This window comes from Amblyomma maculatum, chromosome 7, assembly GCF_055883805.1.
Source record: "Amblyomma maculatum isolate TAMU_Amacu chromosome 7, ASM5588380v1, whole genome shotgun sequence".
NCBI classification, from domain to species: domain Eukaryota; kingdom Metazoa; phylum Arthropoda; class Arachnida; order Ixodida; family Ixodidae; genus Amblyomma; species Amblyomma maculatum.
Genome location: NC_139350.1, coordinates 78,983,403 through 79,002,448, shown reverse-complemented (window position 1 = coordinate 79,002,448; position 19,046 = coordinate 78,983,403).

Below are 19,046 nucleotides of genomic sequence, written 5' to 3'. Positions count from 1 at the left end.
AGGGCTCGGTTTGTTTATACACAGTGCAAGAAGGAGCGCAAAAGCTTGAGAAACATGTAAAGTATTGTGCATTACAAGCCCTCTATGTTTTTTTCTTCTTCCTTTATGGGCCCATCGCTCGGTAAATTGCTCTCTTCATCGTTTTATTTATTTCGGCTGAGGCCGTCATTGCGAGTACGCTGTTGCCAAGTTGGCCCTTGAGGGATGCGACGCCGCGGACCGCGCCGGCTCGCTAGCTATCACGGAGTCTCCGCTTACGTCATAGTGTGCGTCACTCAACTCCAGCTACGTAGCTGGAGGCCACAGTTTGAATTCGTCCGGCGGGAACAAGAGAAAACCTGAACTTCTTATCGCAATATCTCAGCAATTATTCGATTTTTTGCTGCCGGATATGCGGCGACAGTGTCACCAAATGTAGTTTATTAGATTTTCATACCATCTTTGGCTGTCTTTAGTGTCCCTTTAATGCAGTGTATCCCCCTCAAGCTCACACTACTACTTTTCAGCAGTCTTTTTTCTTGCGCACCGCACAGGACTGGAATGGCCTGCCCACCGAAGTCGCTACAGTCATCGACCCCAAAATATTCAAACGGCTCATTGAAAACATCTCATATTGATCATCGACCCCAAAATTTTCAAGCGCATCATCGAAAACATCTCATTAAGATTTTTGTTACACTTATATGCCCTCTAACGCCCACTCCCTCATGTAATGTCTCATGAGAGACCTTTGAGGAATAAATAAATAAATAAATTTTGATATTTTTATATTAAATACACGCGTATTTGTGCGGTGATAGGACTATGAAGTGATGTTCCAAAACTAGTTGCTTACATCACACATGCAATAGCAATCCACACAAAGCACAATACGGGGTGTAAAAAAGTCAAGGTTAAAACAATATAGTTACAGACGCTGTCTGTAACATATGCTCTAAATGGGTTCTGTTTTTGTAACATTTTCTGTATAACAAAACAGAAAGCATGTCTTTTAACAGAACTTTTCTGTAGAGGAAGAATAGGAAAAATGTAAATACACACAGGGTCTGTAACATATAAGCTGTGTATCAGCTCTGTTTTTGTAACTTTTTCTGTATAACGAAAGAGAAATTATGTTTTTTAGCAACTTTTCTGTGAAAAAAAAAAAAAAACTGAAAATTTCAGTTGCTTAGCAAGGATTTTCTGTTCAATAAAAACAGATGCTTGTGTGAAATCACAGAAAGCGAAAAGACAGAAAACAGGCCTTTGCATACATTTTCTGCCAGAAAATCTGTTTTTTCGCAGAACATTTCTTTTTTTTTTTTTTTTTTTTACAATGTAGACGCCACTGCACCTCCGCCAGATCTTCTCGCGCTGCCTCACAGCCGACAACAGCGTAGAGGTCTGCCAGACATCGGAAGTGAACCTGTGTCTTGTTAGTGCCGCCCACAGCCCGCCAGAACATAATCTGTGCATCCCACGTTGTACCCAGTGAAGCGTAGCCGGCGGACAGCTCCTGCAATCTACGTTTCACCCGGGTGCGCCTCCTTCCCACCTCTAATCGCCCTTCTCAGACTAACCCCCCATTTATTCTAACACTGGCCGCCCCTGGTGGTTCCCAAAAATTCCGCTTCCAAACCATTCTGGACACCTCTACCAGCTGTCCTGAATGCCTCCCCCCCCCCCCCCCCCCCACATGGATCACACAATGTCCATAGACATCAATAATGTCGAAATATATGCTTGTTGGTTCATACTTCCAAGCTGTAGCGCACACAAGACTAGGGGCTGAGAACGAGAGGACACACACACAGCGCTAACTTCCAACAACTTTGGGGGTACTCACGTACGAACTTCCTAATCTGGCTATCTTTTCCGCTTCGATTATTTCTCGGGTGCGCCTATCCTTACTTTTCCCGACAAAAACGCTTGTCAAGGAGCGGCATAGAATCTTTGCAGGTGTTACAATGTGCTACTAGTTGTCCATCTCTATCATCTTTATTTTTAGCATTGCAATTATGCTCACGGAGGCGATCATTCAAGCAGCGGCCCGTTTGTCCTACATACTGTTGTCCGCACAAGAGTGGAATCTGATAAACGACTCCTTCTTTGCAATCTACAGAAGGCACTTGATGTTTCCTTTTACATGCAACTGGCGGGCTTTGTTTTCGACTGTTCATATTGCATAGCCTGTCTAACTTCTCTGGGGCTGAAAAGACAACTGAAACGTCTACCCGTTTTGCTATTCGTTTCAAATTATGAGACACAGTATGCATGTAAGGGATCACGGCCACTTTTTTCTGCTTTACAACCGGCACTCGATTGCATGCTTTGTCTTGAGTATTCAAGTTTCTTAGCAATGCTTCAGCTACAAATACCTGCAGATGAACAGGATAGCCTGCAAGCGATAACCTATTGCACTGTTTTGGCTTCGAAGGCATACATTACCTCAGTGAACTCTTTTGTGTGATCCGAAAATGAATGCCGTGAAACAACTGTGACAGCGTTGTCGACTTGCTCGCCAGAACCAGAGTTCTATAGTAACGTTCTGCTGTTCGGTTTCATTTCTTTCTATTACGCGATATGGTGAGGCACAAGTCATTTCGTAAAAAAAAAAGATATGACGTAAGTGTTAATTGCGCAGCGTTCAGCGTGCTGTCATGCAATGTTTCGCCTCTTATTTGGCATCCACCTTCTTTTCCAGTTTCAGTCCAATTTGTGACAGGCATTCAAGCCGCCGACATGTGTGCCTCCAATTCTATGCCATTCGCTGTAAAACGTAGTGTGTGCCACAAGAAGATTCTGCGTATTTACCCTAAAATCGAAAACAAGTAGACGTACGCTTTGCCAACTACGTACCAGCCTTTAGATGCATAAAATTGGCGTAATGACGAGACGGCGTTAAAGGCGCTATCGCGTCCTCTCAAGACGAAGCTTTCTGCTATATTTTTAACATAAGGCCTCTTCATGCTAGCCTGCATGCTTTGCACCATGCACAACGAAGCCTATTGAAACGAATTGGAAGTCCCCCATTTGTTCGTGTCACTGATAGACTTCCTCGAGATTAAAATGTGGGCACAAGCTCTGCACATAAAGATATAACTTACTTCGAAGTGAACAATTTCTGATCTGCATTTAGAAAAGGAACTATATTAAAGTACTCTCGTGACAGCTCGTGTAGCAAGGCTCTTTATTTTCTTGCTGGCACATATTTCGAACGCAAAAGGCATTATATACCGAAGAGAGAGCAACCTAATAATCGCGCTGTCCCGTGTTTTCGACCGCAGGGCCAGTAGAGAACATGCGAAACAAGAGAAATTTGTGTATTTTCGCGACGAGGAAATAGACGAGCCATGAGGGTGAGGACTTTTGCTTGTTGAGAATACTTTTGTCATTGAGCGGTAAATAGTCACGACAATGATATGTTGGGCATAAGGTTTTCATATCACGTGAATTGAGCGTTGATTACAGCTCTTAATTCTAAAGCATGTCAATGAAGCGAAAATATGCACGGGACTTCCAACTCAGAGCTAATGTGAAGAGAGGAGACATCTAAGAATTGCACAGAAATTCAAAAAGCAAGATGAACACAAAAATTAAAACATCTTCAAAATAGCTGAGCATGCGGCGTAGAAAACGCAGCGAGCTGCGGCAGCTGACAAGAAAATGAAAAAAAAAAAAAACGGTAATTTGAATGAATTAAGTCTTTATTTGATTGAAGGGATTACTTTCGGCCGCTGTTGGGGTAATAAGGGAGCTATGAGGTATGGGAGTCTTGCTTATCCCTTCTTCATGGTCACTTCAAGCTGTTTCTCGTTGTTAAAAGGTAAGCATCTAAAAAGCTCAGAAGATGATCTATATCTGCATCTAAAAGCTAGGCCTTCCAGACTTGCAATAGCAGGTACGTCAAGCTCCAGCCTGAACTAAGGTATGATATGTCGAACGGCTTCGTAATTGCAGTTTTGTGAGGCGGGCAAACCCAAAAAGGCATTAAGCTTCTGAATGAGCTCAAGATATGCTGCCAACCAAGCATATGATCTCATTGAAGTGAATTCGCTGCAAATATCGTTTTTGCTGTTGAAGACAAAATCACATGCTAAAAAAAAGATGATCAGGGGAAGTCAGGAACGCTAACGCTCATTTCCCACTAGACACACATACACACAAAAAAAAAGGATTATGCTGCCCACTCAAATATTTCCCAAAAGAGGTATAATGTTCTCCTCTTAATTGCGTGTGACCTTGCAATGTCCGTCTATTTTGATGAAGTCAAGTTCTGGTTGTTTCCTGCATTTCATTAGCATTCGACATTAGTGTTGTTTACAATATTGCATTTTTTTTTTTTTTGTTGCGCTAATCAATAACTTAGGTTGAGGCAATTCATTTCTAATGCCCTTTCCGGCGCTGTAGATACCTTGCATATCGTACGTGTTTAAAATGCAGTCCAGTGCTAGTTTGAAATTGCATTAACTTCTCCTACAAACAGTAAAATTATGTTGTTTTTCTTTTTTCTCTGTGTGTGTAAAGGAGGAGGGGAATCTATAAAGGGCGCCACTTGATTACTCGCAATATAATTTTTTTTAATAGACTCATGCACTTGTTCAGTTATTTCCTTTCGCAGTGCACACTCCCATTCTCACTGATTTCTCTTTTAGTGAACTCATTAAATAACTATTCACATCTGACGTTCTTTTAGACAACAAAGGAATTTTTTTTTTTTTTTTTTTTTACATATTGCTATATACGGGAGTGCGAGAGTGCCAATCCAGAGCTATATTCCACGCCATACCTCGAAAGTGAGACATTAAGAAAAGCGCTTCTAATTAGGCGACGACGGAGGCCGTTTATGCGTAATCTGTGTTCACTATATCGTTTGACGCGAGTAGCCAGACTTCATGCACTGCATGAACAGGCTGCCCAGGCTAGCAGATTTCTGCGTGTAAGAAGTACTTTGCTTTGGGCTAGTTGGTTCATGGTTGAAGTGGATTATGAAGACGGCGCGAAAAGGACGAGGACAAAGAAGGAACACCAAAATAACAGGACAGGCGCCAACTTTCAACTGATGTTTATTCGCGCAAACCCTTTCATTCTTATGTAGCACCAAAACCGTATCACAAAAGCCTATCACATAGTCATCCACGTGGAGCACTCAGATCACCGGCGGTATTGGTCACAGACAAGAAAAAACCTCACAGTATATTCAGCCAGTAAACAAAAAATAGCAATTCATTGCAGTAAAGCACGCCATCAAAAAAAAAAATAAAATAAAATAAAAAAAATAAAAACAACCTGTTCGAAAGAGTCCTAAGATTATCGGAGTGCACAAACACACGAAATAAACATATCAACCACAAATTGAAATCAACCACACAAAGCAGATACGCTCGTGCCCAAGACAAACACGGCACGTGTGTTTGTAATCTTCCCTTCGACCGCAATAACAAATACAGGTGACAAAGAATATCAGAAAGACCAACAGAAACGCGGAAAAAAAAAATATGTACAAGAAGGCTTTAACAGGTGACAATGGAAACAAAAATGACCAACAGAAACTCGGAAAGAACGTGCAAAGAAGTTTAAAAGCTAAAGGAATCACCTCATCGTCAACGTAAAACGAAAACAACCGACAACACCTATCAAGAATAAATAAAACCAAGGTAAAATCTACAGGAATCCTTCAAGAAAAGCCACCTCAGAGTCGCTGATAGATATGGACGGCTTGCTAACGCACAAACTTCCTACTTTCTTGATGAAATAAGCCTCTACTAGTTCTCGCTCAAATTTATCCCTACCAGATTTCAAAAAAATCGTCTTTTCTAGTTCCGGACGACACCCTTGGCAGGATTTGCAGTGGTCTGCTAGGAAGCTTCCATGCTGATTGCGAACATTCCGCATATGTTCACTGGCACGCTCATTGAAACAACGACCGGTTTGCCCTATGTAGACCATACCACAACTCAAAGGAATCTGATACACAACTCTTGACTTACATTTGGTGAACTTATTTTGATGTTTAATAGCGCAAACCGGTCGTTTATCTGGCTTATTCATTGAGCAAAGCTTAGAAAGTTTTGAAGGCGCAGAAAACACAACTTGAACCTGAAATTTACTTGCAACTTTTTTGATGCCATGGGAAACTTTATGGATGTAGGGAATAACTGGCATAGGCTTCCTTCGTACTTCCGGGTTTCTTTCAACATTTTTTCTCTTCACTTTCTGAAGCAACATTTCAGAAACAGCCAATATTAAAGGGGGCGGGTAGCCTGCTTCTTCCAGCCTTTTTACTTGGGCGCCAAAGCTAACCGACATCATGTGATGGCATGATTTTCCTAAAGCGCTCTGAAGAGAATTCGCGATTATAGCTCTTTTGACGAGCTTCGAGTGGGCACTGTCAAAAGGTAGCAATCCTTTCTTTGATCTGGGATTGTACTTCCAGCAAATATGATCGTTCTTGAACACAAGCCTTAAGTCTAAGAACTGCAGTTCGTTGTTAACTGGTTCCTCCCATGTAAATCTGAGGCCTTGGCTGTGATTGCGGAAAACGGACAACGTCCTAGTCACTCTCTCAGCTAAATCAAACGTAGGGCACAATAATCAAAAAATCATCGACATATCTGAAAACGGAAACAATATTTGGGTCATGGAGTTGACTTTTGATTTCATTTCCAACAGCTGACAAGAAAATGTCACATGCAGCGCCACTAGTTCTCGCGACCGCCACTTGGGACACTCTCCTCCGCTAACAGTAACCTAGGTTTTAACCTGTTTTTAACCTGTTTTAACCTTGTTTTAACCTAGGTTTTAACCTGTCATATAGATTAGGTGGAAAGGCGGTAGAGCAGCACCTCCCCGGTTTGATGTATGCAGACGATATTGTGCTGCTAGCTGAGAGTCTGGAAGAATTGCAAACTCTAGTTAAGTATTGCGGAGACGAAGAGGACGCTCTAGGCTTCAGTTTTATCAGGGTCTTAAAATCTGATCAGGGTCTTAAAATACAAGGCCATGAAATACACAGAGTAACAGAATATAAATATCTGGGGGTATGGGTAAACGAAGGATTGGCATACATTGGAAAGCATGAGCAATCACTTAAGGCCAAAGGGCGAAGGAATGCCGGGATAATGAAGCATAGGGTATTGTGGGGATACAACAGGTATGAGGTTTTGAGGGGTATTTGGAAAGGAATTATGGTGCCCGGACGTACTTTCGGAAATGCGGTTTTGTGCCTAAAATCAGAGGTACAGTCGACATGACGATTAGCGCTAGGTGCCCAAGGCAAAACCACAAATGAGGCGGTACAGGGAGATATGGGCTGGGCATCTTTCGAAGTACGGGAAGCTCAGAGTAAAATATTACATGAGGAACGCCTGAGGAAATTGGACAGTAACAGATGGGCAGCTAAAGTATTTAAATACCTGTACTTAAAAAGTGTTGACTAAGTGGAAAACGCAGATCAGGAAGGAAGCTTTCTTTGATAACTCAAGAGGCAGTGCCCTGCTTTTTGAAGCTAGATCAGGGTGCCTCAGAACACGCAGCTACAAAAAGAAATTTAACAATGGAGATGACGCATGTGCTGTATGTGGTAACTCCAGTGAAACAATTGACTATATTATACTCGAATGTAATGGTATCCATCCGGACGTTGATGCAGGCGCAGTCACTGTTCTGAAGCTCTGGGATTTAGAGATACCAGTGGTCGGGTGAAACAACCGGCGGTGGAAACTAGCAAAAACGACTGGAAGATCGGTAGCTTAAAAGCAGAGAAGTGACATAATGCTAGTAATGTAGAAAAAAAATTTATATAGAATGGTGGTTTAGTTAACCAATATAAATCAATAATTAAGATATAGGGAGAAAAATGAGCATGATAGCTACTGCTACCACCCCATTTCAAAGGGGACGCTCCTATATTCCATCCATCCATCCATCCCGGTACGGGGAGCTGTGAAACTTGTTGAGTTTCGCTACTTCAGCAGCTGCAGTTCCCGGTATTCGTCAGTCTGCTACATTACCTGCGGCTGCCGGTCAAGGACTCGGCGAATACGAGGGAGGGAGCGCTGAAACATCCCAAGCGAACTCTAGAGACCGGGCTGCTTCGTCTCGAACTATCTGGCGGATCATGGATTGCAAATCGCCAGACGCTGGTAGGTTAGTAGCGTCAACGGCGCCACCGACCTCACGCCAGCCAGACGCCCGAACTTGGGTGTGAAGGGACGCATTTTAAGCGTCTCAAACGTTCGGCAGTGCTACATTACGTCAGCAACGGCGTCGAGGCTTGACTTGCCGATTAGTAAATTGTAGATGTCTTCCGCGAACCCTTTTAGTAGATGGCCAATCTTGTCGTCTTCGGTAATCCGAAGAGATACAGGTTTGCACAGCTTTCACACTTCCTCGATATACTTCGTGCATGTCTCGCCGGGAATCTGAGCTCTTTGAGAAAGTGCTTGTTCAGCCCGCTTCTTCTTGCATCAAAGTCGCCGAAGCACTTCCTAATCTCTTCGACGAAGCGGTCCCATGTCGTGAAATTATTCTCGTGGTTGTCGCGCCACGTTAAGGCCGTCCACGTTGGCCAACTGGGCAGAAGAGTCCTACTTATTATAGTGGCTCACCCGCTAATAGCGGGTCAGCCATTGATCCACATCTTCGTCGGGTGAGCCTGCGAACGAATGAGGCTCCCGATGATGTAGCCATGTGTTTCAAGGCATGATCCTCAGATCGTCGCCCTCGAGAGACATCGTGGCACACATGGCGGTAGGCCAGCAAGACAGCGACTTCACCACAGTTCAAGGAGGGGTTCCGTCTCCGGGGTGTTTGGGGAACGTGTGCCCCGCATCTCTCGCCAAAATATTGCGAGCGAGGTTTTGCTGCCCGTATGAGAAGCATTGGAAGCTTCTATCTTGTTCTCAATTAAATTTTTATTTGTGAGGGCAAATGCCTAGACACAAAGAAATAGGCTTCAGTTTTGCAAGAAACGGCTTAGTTTTCATAGAAAAAAAATCGTATACAGTCGTTTCTCTATGATAAACACTTTGATTCCCAATCAAAACTGCTCATGAAACGAGCCGTCCATAATAACGAACTGCAAAGAAAAATATTTATAAAAACATGCTATAATTATGATCCACTTTTATTGACAGTGTTGGGCACGAAAGTTGAAACCATTCATAACTTGGGAAACTACAAGCCCATTATCCCGGACACCTTTACGCTTGAAATAAAGTAGTTTCACTTAACGCATCTAGCGGTGTAGATATGCCTTAAGGCATCTTATGGATAAATGAAACTCCAACTGCTCACATTCCACGAACTGCTGATGCATGATCCAGCACTCATTTGGATGAAAGCTGCTTAACTTGTCTTTCTGCTCTGTACAAGCTGCGGATAAAATGTTCTTCACAGACCTTCGTGCAAAGCGGAAAATGGCAGTGTGCATCGGCTAGCTAGGCAAATTCGCTCTGTAAACATGAAAGCAGGAAAGAAAAGGGACGTTACTCAGTGATTTGCACTTTCCAATCGCGTTCAGGTGGTATGCAGTCAAAGTGAAAAAATTTCTGTCTATATTAACGCCACAAAACATCGTGAGCCCCCAATAGGCTGTGTGCATTTTTTCCTTGTCCATTGTTCGAAAGCGAGTCGCCATACTAACGAGGCACAAACACATGAAAAAAGTTTGGTTCCCAGAAATATTGTCCATAATACAAGTCGTCCATATTAACAGGGGTTATATTAACGAGACATGAATGTATCACTGCACGCGGAAAACGCAGTTTTTGCCATCTCAAAAAGTTGCAACTTTGGAGACCTGCTGCTAGCGTACTAAATTTTGTCATCTATTCTTTTTTATTCACTAAATCTATGCAACTTTTACTTTTATGGGAGTTATTAAAGTATGTTTTACTTCGCACTTAATTTAGTAAAAAATCGCAAACATTCCTCCGCCAGGAACGCGCAAAAAACAAAAACAAAAACGAAAACTCTATTCTTAACCTTAAATACAGGCATGATGCATTATGTTTCCAGCATTAGGTCTTTTTCTGTTTATTATTCAAATATTTTCCTTAATTTCAGGCAATGATGAGAGCTCTAGTCTGCTAGGTGTGTTCTCCACAACGCATCGAATTCGCCCAAGATTCGAAAACAGCAAAAAAGGCTGGTTGGTTTGTGGGGTTTAACGTCCCAAAGCTACTCAGGCTCTGAGAGACGCCGTAGTGGACGCCTCCGGAAATTTCGCCCACCTGGGGCTCTTTAACGAGACTGACATCGCACAGCACAACGGACGCCACTCCGTTTCGCCTCCAACGAAATGCAGCCGCCGAGGCCGGGGTTCGATCCCGCTTCCTTGGGCACAGTAGTCGAGCGCCTTAACCACTGCGCCACCCCGGCGGGGGAGCGAAAAGGCGCAACTTTGATTACGATCTAGAAAAAAAAATAAGCGATTTTTATGAAAATCACTCTCAGGAATCCTCATTACCTCTAAATATTACGGCCTGAAATTCTTAATAACTTGTAAATTTGCCGTCAATAAATTATTATTATTATTATTATTATTATTATTATTATTATTATTATTATTATTATTATTATTATTATTATTATTATACAAAAAAAAAGTGTCAGCAGCAACACTTTACTAAGACATGCCAAAATGTACGGCTAAAATATCGAAAATTGTCAAAACCAGCCCTCACTTTCATATTTATTTTTATAATTTTCAACAATATAATGCAATACTTTTTCAGGCCGTAATATTTCTGACGTAATGAAGATTCTTGAAAGGGATTTTCATAAAAATTTATGACGATAAATTTTTTTCTAAATCGAAATCAAAGTTGCGCCTTTTTGCGATAAATTTTTTTCTAAATCGAAACCAAAGTTGCGCCTTTTTTGCTTTTATTTTTTTTTGAAGCTTGGGCGAATTTGATGCGTTGTGAAGGTCACGCCTAGAAGACTAGAGCTCGCAACTTTGCCTGAAATTAGGGAAATTATTTGAATAATAAACAGAAAAATAGTTAACGCTAAAAACGTAACGCAGCATGCCCGTTTTTAAGGTTGAAAATGGATTTCTTTTTTGCAGTGCGTTGCTCCTGGGTCAATGTTTGTCATTGTGTACTAAACTGACTGCAATAATAAAATATGCTTTTAAAAATCTCCATAAGAGTAGAATTTTCATTTTGCCTGTATTAATTACCTAATTAAATTAGCCTAATTATTTTCGGACACAACATACGTCACCCTCTATCGATTGACACCACTCATTAACCTCTGCCACTTCTTAATTAGTCACAACTGCTGCGGACACGATTTTTCGGACGCGGTCTCCGGACAGAAATCTGTGAACATAGCGAAGCAATAATGCCGTATTAAAAATTAAACGCTCCCGCCGGGGTGGCGCAGTGGTTACGGCGCTCGACTACTGCTCCCAAGGACGCGGGATCGAATCCCGGCCTCGGCGGCCGCTTTTCGATGGAGGCGAAAAGCAAGGTGCCCGTGTGCTGTACGATGTCAGTGCACGTTAAAGAACCCCAGGTGGTCGAAATTTCCGGAGTCCTCCACTACGGCGTCTCTCATAGCCTGAGTTGCTTTGGGACGTTAAACCCCACAAACCAAACCAAACCAAAAATTAAACGCTTTCATATATTTGTACGAGTTAATTCCTTCACCTGTCGCGGAAATTCAGCCATGCGCAAGACAGGCCTCGACATCGGTAAATTCAAAGCGCGGCACTGGTCCTGTACCATACACCGCTCACCACGACGTAGTTCCCGCAGTCGTATGCGAGCCGATATGTTCTCACAAAGTAGTTCCTTTTTGTCGGGTGCGCTATTTTTTGTTGTGTGACGCGGCGATTTACAGGTGTATCCACGCACTCTTTTACAGACAAATTATCAACGACGAGACGCGAGAGACACTCACGCTTCACGGATCACAAGGAGTTCAATACTGGGGCTGCATGCGGCACCCGAGCACGCGACGTACGCGACCACAGACACTGCGAGTGCTGCGCCGTTGGCTGCGGCTGATGAATAGCAACGGTGAATAGCAAGGGCCACGAATACTACTTAGCTAGAAAGTGACGCGCTTTCGTCAACACCCGAGGAGTGGCTGATGCACCAGGACTTCGTTCCTTCGCGTTCGTAACCACTCGCGCACACACCGCTGCCTTCCGTCTGCACGAATTAGGCCTGACCGCTTCGTCGCTGCTCTGACTAAATGATGCTCGCCAAAATATCCAAACAGGCGGGGCCTACGGATGCACTGAATACTCACCATTCTTTGGCGAAGACATCTTCGGCTGAGAAATTTATCCACACACACAGAGAAAAACGGTGTTGAATAAGAACGTATGTGCTCGAGATGGGAACGTGGATGACGCAGGACCTCTAGCTGTCGATGTATGGAAGAACTCTGAAAACCCTCTCCCGCCTTCCCGCCGGGCGGCGCGTCACTTTCCAGAAGCGGGTGTCGTTTTCTCTTTGGCCGGATGATGTCGCCTTCGAGCGTAGCCCACAATGCATCACCTAACCCGAAGAGCAAAGCGTTCTCCGCCGGTACCGCCGGTAACCAGAGAGCCTTCTTACAGCGGCCGCGGCCGACGCCTGCTGTGTGTGTTTGCTTTATTTCCCTCCCTCGTTCGCCCCTCTCCTCATGATGTAGCTCACGCGTCCATCGACAAGTGAGAAGTTCCCTTTCCGAAAACGAACCACCGCTCTACGACGTTCAAGAGCGCTCCCAGCGCGCTTCTGCTCCTGCCGTCCCGGACTAATGCGAGCTAAGCCGTTCTTTCTTTTTTTATTTATCACGCCTTGTGCGATTCGGGTATTTCCAACGGAAAACTATATTTCCATGCCCTTGATTTCGTCGTCTTCTGCTGAAAGTCGTACGTTTGCCTGCCGACGATCGTTTCGACCACTCTACAGTGTTGTCCACTCGTCGATAGGGCAAGAATGCATGCGCCGTGGCTGCCGCGCACTGCAAGCTCGCGCCTTTTTCGAGCGGGCTCAGGGCGTGGAGCTGAACGGTTGGACCGCTGGCACTGCAGTGTTCTCTGCTTGACGCTCGAGCCGCCGTGCGTGCTGACCATCCTACGGCGTACTCACGACCAGATACGGATGACCGACCAGCGACACACAACATCGTTCTCGCGAAACATCATTCAAGCGCCAAATACGTTCGCTTTACAATCGCGCGGTTTATTTGTGGTGCTCTCAGACTGTTTTTTTAATGCCGTAGCATTACTTCGCTATGTTCACAGATTTCTGTTCGCAGACCGCGCCAGCAGACCGTGTCCGTAAAATCGTGTCCGCAGCAGTTGTAATTCAGAAGTGGTAGAGGTTAATGAGTGGTGTCAATAGATAGAGGGTAACGTAATGTTGTTTCCGAAAAATAATTAGGCCGATAACTTAACTAGGTAATTAATTAGAGGCAAAAAATGCGAAATTAAAGGCGAAAATGGTCTCATTAGCCAATGGCTTGCAGCCACATTTGAATGTGTAAAATACTAAAATAGTTAATTAAGTCAATCAATTAGGGTGACGTCAAGATCTATCAAACACTAAATAGTTAATTAAATCAGTCAATTAAGGTGACGTCAAGGATGTGACGTCACGTCACCTCAAGTCGAACCATAAAAGGACATAGGAAGGGATTGGCGCTCAATTTGAAAGTACCAATGACTAAAATATGAAAAAGAACACGTTGGCTCATCTGCGAACTTAGGCGTACCCCATTCACCCTTGTTCAGTTATTTTTGATACCGTGCAAATGACTAAAATAGTTAATTAAGTCAGTCAGTTAGGGTGACGTCAAGGATGTGAGGTCACGCAACCGGAAGTTGAGCCGAAAAAGGGCATAGGAAGGGATTGGCGCGCAATTTGGAAGTGGCAAACACTAAAATGGGTAAACAAATGAATTATGTGCCGTAGAGGATGTGACGTCAAGAAACCTGAAGTACAGCCAAAAAGGGTCTTTGGCGAAGACATCTTCGGCTGACAAATTTGTCCACATCTGCGTTCCTCCGTAACAATTTCCTCCGGCACCCCCCCCCCCCTCCCCGCCCCCTTTTCGTACGATGGTATGCTATCTCCCGAGAGTGGTATGGCTTCAGGCGAGCGACGTGCGACAATTCAGTTTTCGCGGAACGGTGAACATTTGAGGCAACGCATGCAATTTTATTGGTGGTGTCACTAATTCTGGCCACGTCCATAAAAGGGCCCTCATAGTGGGCGAGTTGCTTTTGATGCAAGCCAAGACGACTGGATGCCAAAGCCAAACCATATTGCCCGGAACGTGGTAACATGCTGGCGGCGGCCATCGTAGAGGCCCTTGAAACGCTCTTGTGATGAAATAGATCGCAAGCGGGCAATCCGACGAGCTTTTTCGGCCAAGGACAGTATCTCGGCGACATCCAGATTTTCACTGGTAAAAAACGGCCGGATTGTGTCGAAGGTTTAGCGCGGCGGGCGAGCGTACAAGAAGCAGAATGGACTCTATTCGGTAGTTTCATGTTTGCCGGTATTGAAAGCGTTTGTGACGTAGGGAAGTATGGTGTCCAGTTCTTATGATCCGAGTCCACATACATGGCAAACATGTTGATCAGTGTCCTGGTGATGCGTTCCGTCAAACCATTTGTATGGGGATGATATGGCGTTGAGTGTCTGTAGGTGACTGTACATACACGCAGCAGCTCCACAACGATATCGGCATTAAATTGGAGGTCTCGGTCACTTATTACTACTCGTGGTGGTCCATGCCGCAACAGAACACATTTCAGAAGGAATAGCGACACTTGCTGCGCGGTAACCGATGGTAAAGCAGGTGTTTCACAACAGCGAGTATAAGGTACTCTGCACATATTACGATCCACCGCTTGCCGTTTGGAGATTTGGGAAAAGGCTCAAGCAGATCAATTCCGAACTGTTCAAACCGACAGCTGGAAGGCGCCACAGACCCCGCCGGGGTGGCGCAGTGGTTACGGCGCTCGACTACTGTTCCCAAGGACGCGGGATCGAATCCCGGCCTCGGCGGACGCTTTTCGGTGGAGGCGAAAAGCAAGGCGCCCGTGTGCTGTGCGATGTCAGCGCACGTTAAAGAACCCCAGGTGGTCGAAATTTTCGGAGCCCTCCACTACGGCGTCTCTCATAGCCTGATTTGCTTTGGGACGTTAAACCCCACAAACCAACCAAGGCGCCACAGGGTGAAGTAGGCCAGGTGGAGAGGAGGTAGGGCGTTTATGAGGCTGACACTGCGTGCAGCTGGCCACGTATTGGTCAGTTGTGGAACGCATTCTTGGCCAGTAAAAATGCTCTTGAGCTCCACTGAGTGTGCGAACCGATCCCATATGTCCGGATGCGGGGTCGTCATGCATCATACGTAAATTAGATGAGCACAGAGCCTTTGGAACAACAAGCAGGTATCGTAGGTCCACAGGAGAGTAGTCTTTTTTTTTTCTTTTTCGCAAGAGACGCACGTGGTTACAGAGACGGCCTTTAGCTCCTTGGTAACGTGCAGTGGCAAGCAGAGGCTGTAGAGCAGGATATTCGCCTTTCTCACTCCATACTTCAACGTCAGGAATGTCTGGGACGATGGCGGAAATGTAGTGGTCGACATTGCCACTGTCACACTCTGTTGGCGCGGAGGAGTCGATATGCCGGAGAACATAATGCAAGGTCAAAGTAAACTTCAGCTGGTGGAATGAAACACCGCACTCGGCACTCCGTTCAAACGAAGCAACTCTGTGAAGAAGGCATGTCAGCGAGTAGGAGACGTCCGCGAAGCGGTGAATAAAACGCCGGAAATAGGGACATATAACCCCCAAAACTTACGGATCTCTTTGACTGTCCGTGGTGCTTGAAATGATTCCACAGCTGCCGTTTTCTGATGGTCTGGTCTCAAGCTCTGCTCGTCAACGAGATGGCCGAGCCCCAACGCTTGACGCTCGTCAAAGCGGCACTTCTTAGAACTGAGGACTAGTCCGGCGTTATATAAGCATTCCAATACCCTCGCTAAGCTGTCGTTACGCTCGTCGAACGCTTTGCCAAAAATGACGACGTCATCAAGATAGCATAGACATATGTCCCATTTCATGCGACGCGATATCGTGTCCATAAACTTATCAAACGCCACAGGCACATTGCAATGTCCAAATGGCATCACATTAAATTCAAGGAAGTCCATTCGGCGTTACAAACGTGTTTTTTTCTTTGTCTGCCGGATGCACCGAAATTTACCATTAACCTGATTGCAGATCTACGGAGAAAAAAATAAGAAGGCAGTCTATAGCGTCGTCAATGCGAGGCAAAGGTTGGGTGGGTTACCAGTGTTCAAAGGGTTCAAATGCACCGAGCCCACCGGTCTTAGGGGACCCTCCGGCCCTCCAAGGGTGAAAAAAATTGGCGAATTTCCTGGTATGGTTAAAACAAAAAACCCTTGCGTTATTTTCTTTGATTTTCCATAACTGAAACGGAGCTTATGCATTGCATTATCAAACACTACAAAAAAGCTGCCCTTTGCATCGTATCCTTAATCCCAAAAGCATCCTCAGTTCGGCAGTAGAGATACAAATCATTACACTCGCCCGAAAACCCGTAAACCGCAAGCCTTTAGCTACAGGCTAGTGTTTATTCATGTGCTATGAGCGCAATAAGAAAGGTGACATGCATGTAAGAGGAGCGAGGGAATAGAATGAATTGATGCCCGTTGCACCACCTCCTCACGCCAACCGCGCACAACACGCCAGACGGATCTCGACGTGTGGGCCGCGCCGCAATACGACGCCTCAGGGCGTGTGACCATGGCGAGGCGCCGGGAAGTCGGCGTGCCGAACATGGAGTAAACGTGCCGAAGCACAATTTGAAAAAGGAAATGCGAGCCAGCGTTTGTTTGCTGGGACATGGGCCTTCACGAAAGCCAGTAGGAGGCAATAGCCGAATGCAGTTCAACAGACTCTCAGAAAAAAATATATATATAAAAAACACAGCCATCGACTGCCGAGTTGAACATGAAACTTTAGCGAGCGGGCAGGGCCGGATGCGTCGCACGAAAACCCATCTGCACTTCCCGGCTTTGTTCGCGTTCAGCGGGTCGAGCATGCGCAGGCCTGTAGCTGTAGCCTGCGAGTATCGTATCTCTGGGTCTTGTTTCTTCAAGCCTGCATTATGTCATCGCAGTGAAGCGGCAGGTTAGATGAGGCAAGACTTGAAGAAGAATTGATGCAAAAGTAAGGAATCTCTAGAGCGGGAATCGGTAGAGGCACACAAGCAAATTACAAAGAGCGGGAGTTAAGGCCTTAGCTTCCCATCAGTCAGGATCTAGAGGATATGAGTTATTTGAGTTCAGTTAGATTATATGTACCCCGCCCATCTTCATTTATTGTTCTCACTGGGCTCGCGCTCTTTTCTGCCGTTTTGGGACCAACGCTTAGTGCAAGTACACGTTTTCCCTTCCCTCTGCCTTTTGTTTTTATACCTAGATCCTTCTTGGCGCTTCTCTGGTGCGTATTTTTGCGGGATTTGGCATCGGGTATCGGGCGGAGTGGCCATGTGGACAAAAGTGCTGTATTTTGAAGCCATGTGTCTATTCCGTCTCACCTCCTCCTCTCTCTAAAGAATAAAGCATTCAGTTGAAGTACCGCATGGCCTGTGTTGCATCGCTCCTAAATTCTCCGGTCCCACTGAGTATGCACCAGTTTTACCATTGACTGCCGTCGTGCGCAACCAAGCTGAAACTTTTATTTTCTGAACTCCTCCCTGTTCGTTGTACTCATCATTGTCTCGTTGGCTAAGAGGAAAGCCACGTCATCTGGTGGCCTTAAAGGTAAGAGATTCGAAATTTATATTTTTACGATTATGGGGAAAACAGGGAGTGCTTTCAATATATTTGATATGGAGTAACTGACATAGGCAGTTCAAGGTATATTCCATGTACAGTTTGTGCAATTTCTTTGTGTTGTGATGCTGCTGTTATTTTGTAAAGATTGAAGCACATTCCATTTCTTTTTATGCTTCTAGACTTTTACATAGTTATATTAACTGGCAATAACTTATATTGTGCCGTTGCTTCCGTCTTCATCAAATAGTTTTCTGCCGACGTGGTTACTCAATACGATCTTAGCTATCATATCAATTTGCGGCGTTTTGCACTTCGATCTTTTCTGCTCTACTTTTTCCGTCCTTGGAGTGAGCGTGGCCGCAATTAACTTAAATAAGGATGTTGGCAGGTACACCTAATGATCTCTGTGTTCTGTAATTTGTACAGGTGCGGCGGTGCCGTCGTATAATGAGAACTTCTGACATGTCTTCCGACATTTCATGAACTTCCGACAGGTCCACAACATATGTCAAGTAGCATTCCGTAAATGAAAAACGGCAGATGCATGGACCATGTCGGCTACTCCTCCCGAAATGACGAGTTAATCGCCGAAGACTGCTTTCTTCGACAGTTTTTCAGAGAAGTAATCAATTGCCTTAGTATAACTCAGAGAGTTGTCTTCAAATAAACGAAAGCTTATGATGTAGAAATTATACTTCGTATCAACTACTTACGACTTTGTAGACTTGTTTACAGGCCCTGTGCCATGCTTCGGGTAAATGATCTCTGATGCTCAAAAGCACCATTTGTCAACAGTGAAGGAAAAACGCCTAAGCGAGACTTTAGAAAAAAAGCTTTCTAGCTATTAAAGAACTTTCCCGTACGGCTCGGCTACCCCTGATTTCGCAATGCCTGCATCACCGCCGAGGTTTCTACTGAGTCAAATGCTCTTTCGTAATCAATGAATGCTATGTATAAGGGCTGGTTATATTTCGAACACTTTTCTATAACCTGGTTGATGGTATGGATGTGATCGATAGTAGAGTGCCGTTTCCGAAAACCTGCTTGACCCGTTGCTTGATTGCAGTCTAAGGTTGTCCTGATTCTATTAATGATTACCTTAGTAAATACCTTATACGTAACAGACAGTAAGCTGATTGTCTAATTTAGTGTCCCCTTTCTTGTGAATGAGGATAATGTTTGCATTCTTCCATGGTTCCGGTACCACCGATGACACCAGGCACTGCGTATACAGGGTGGCC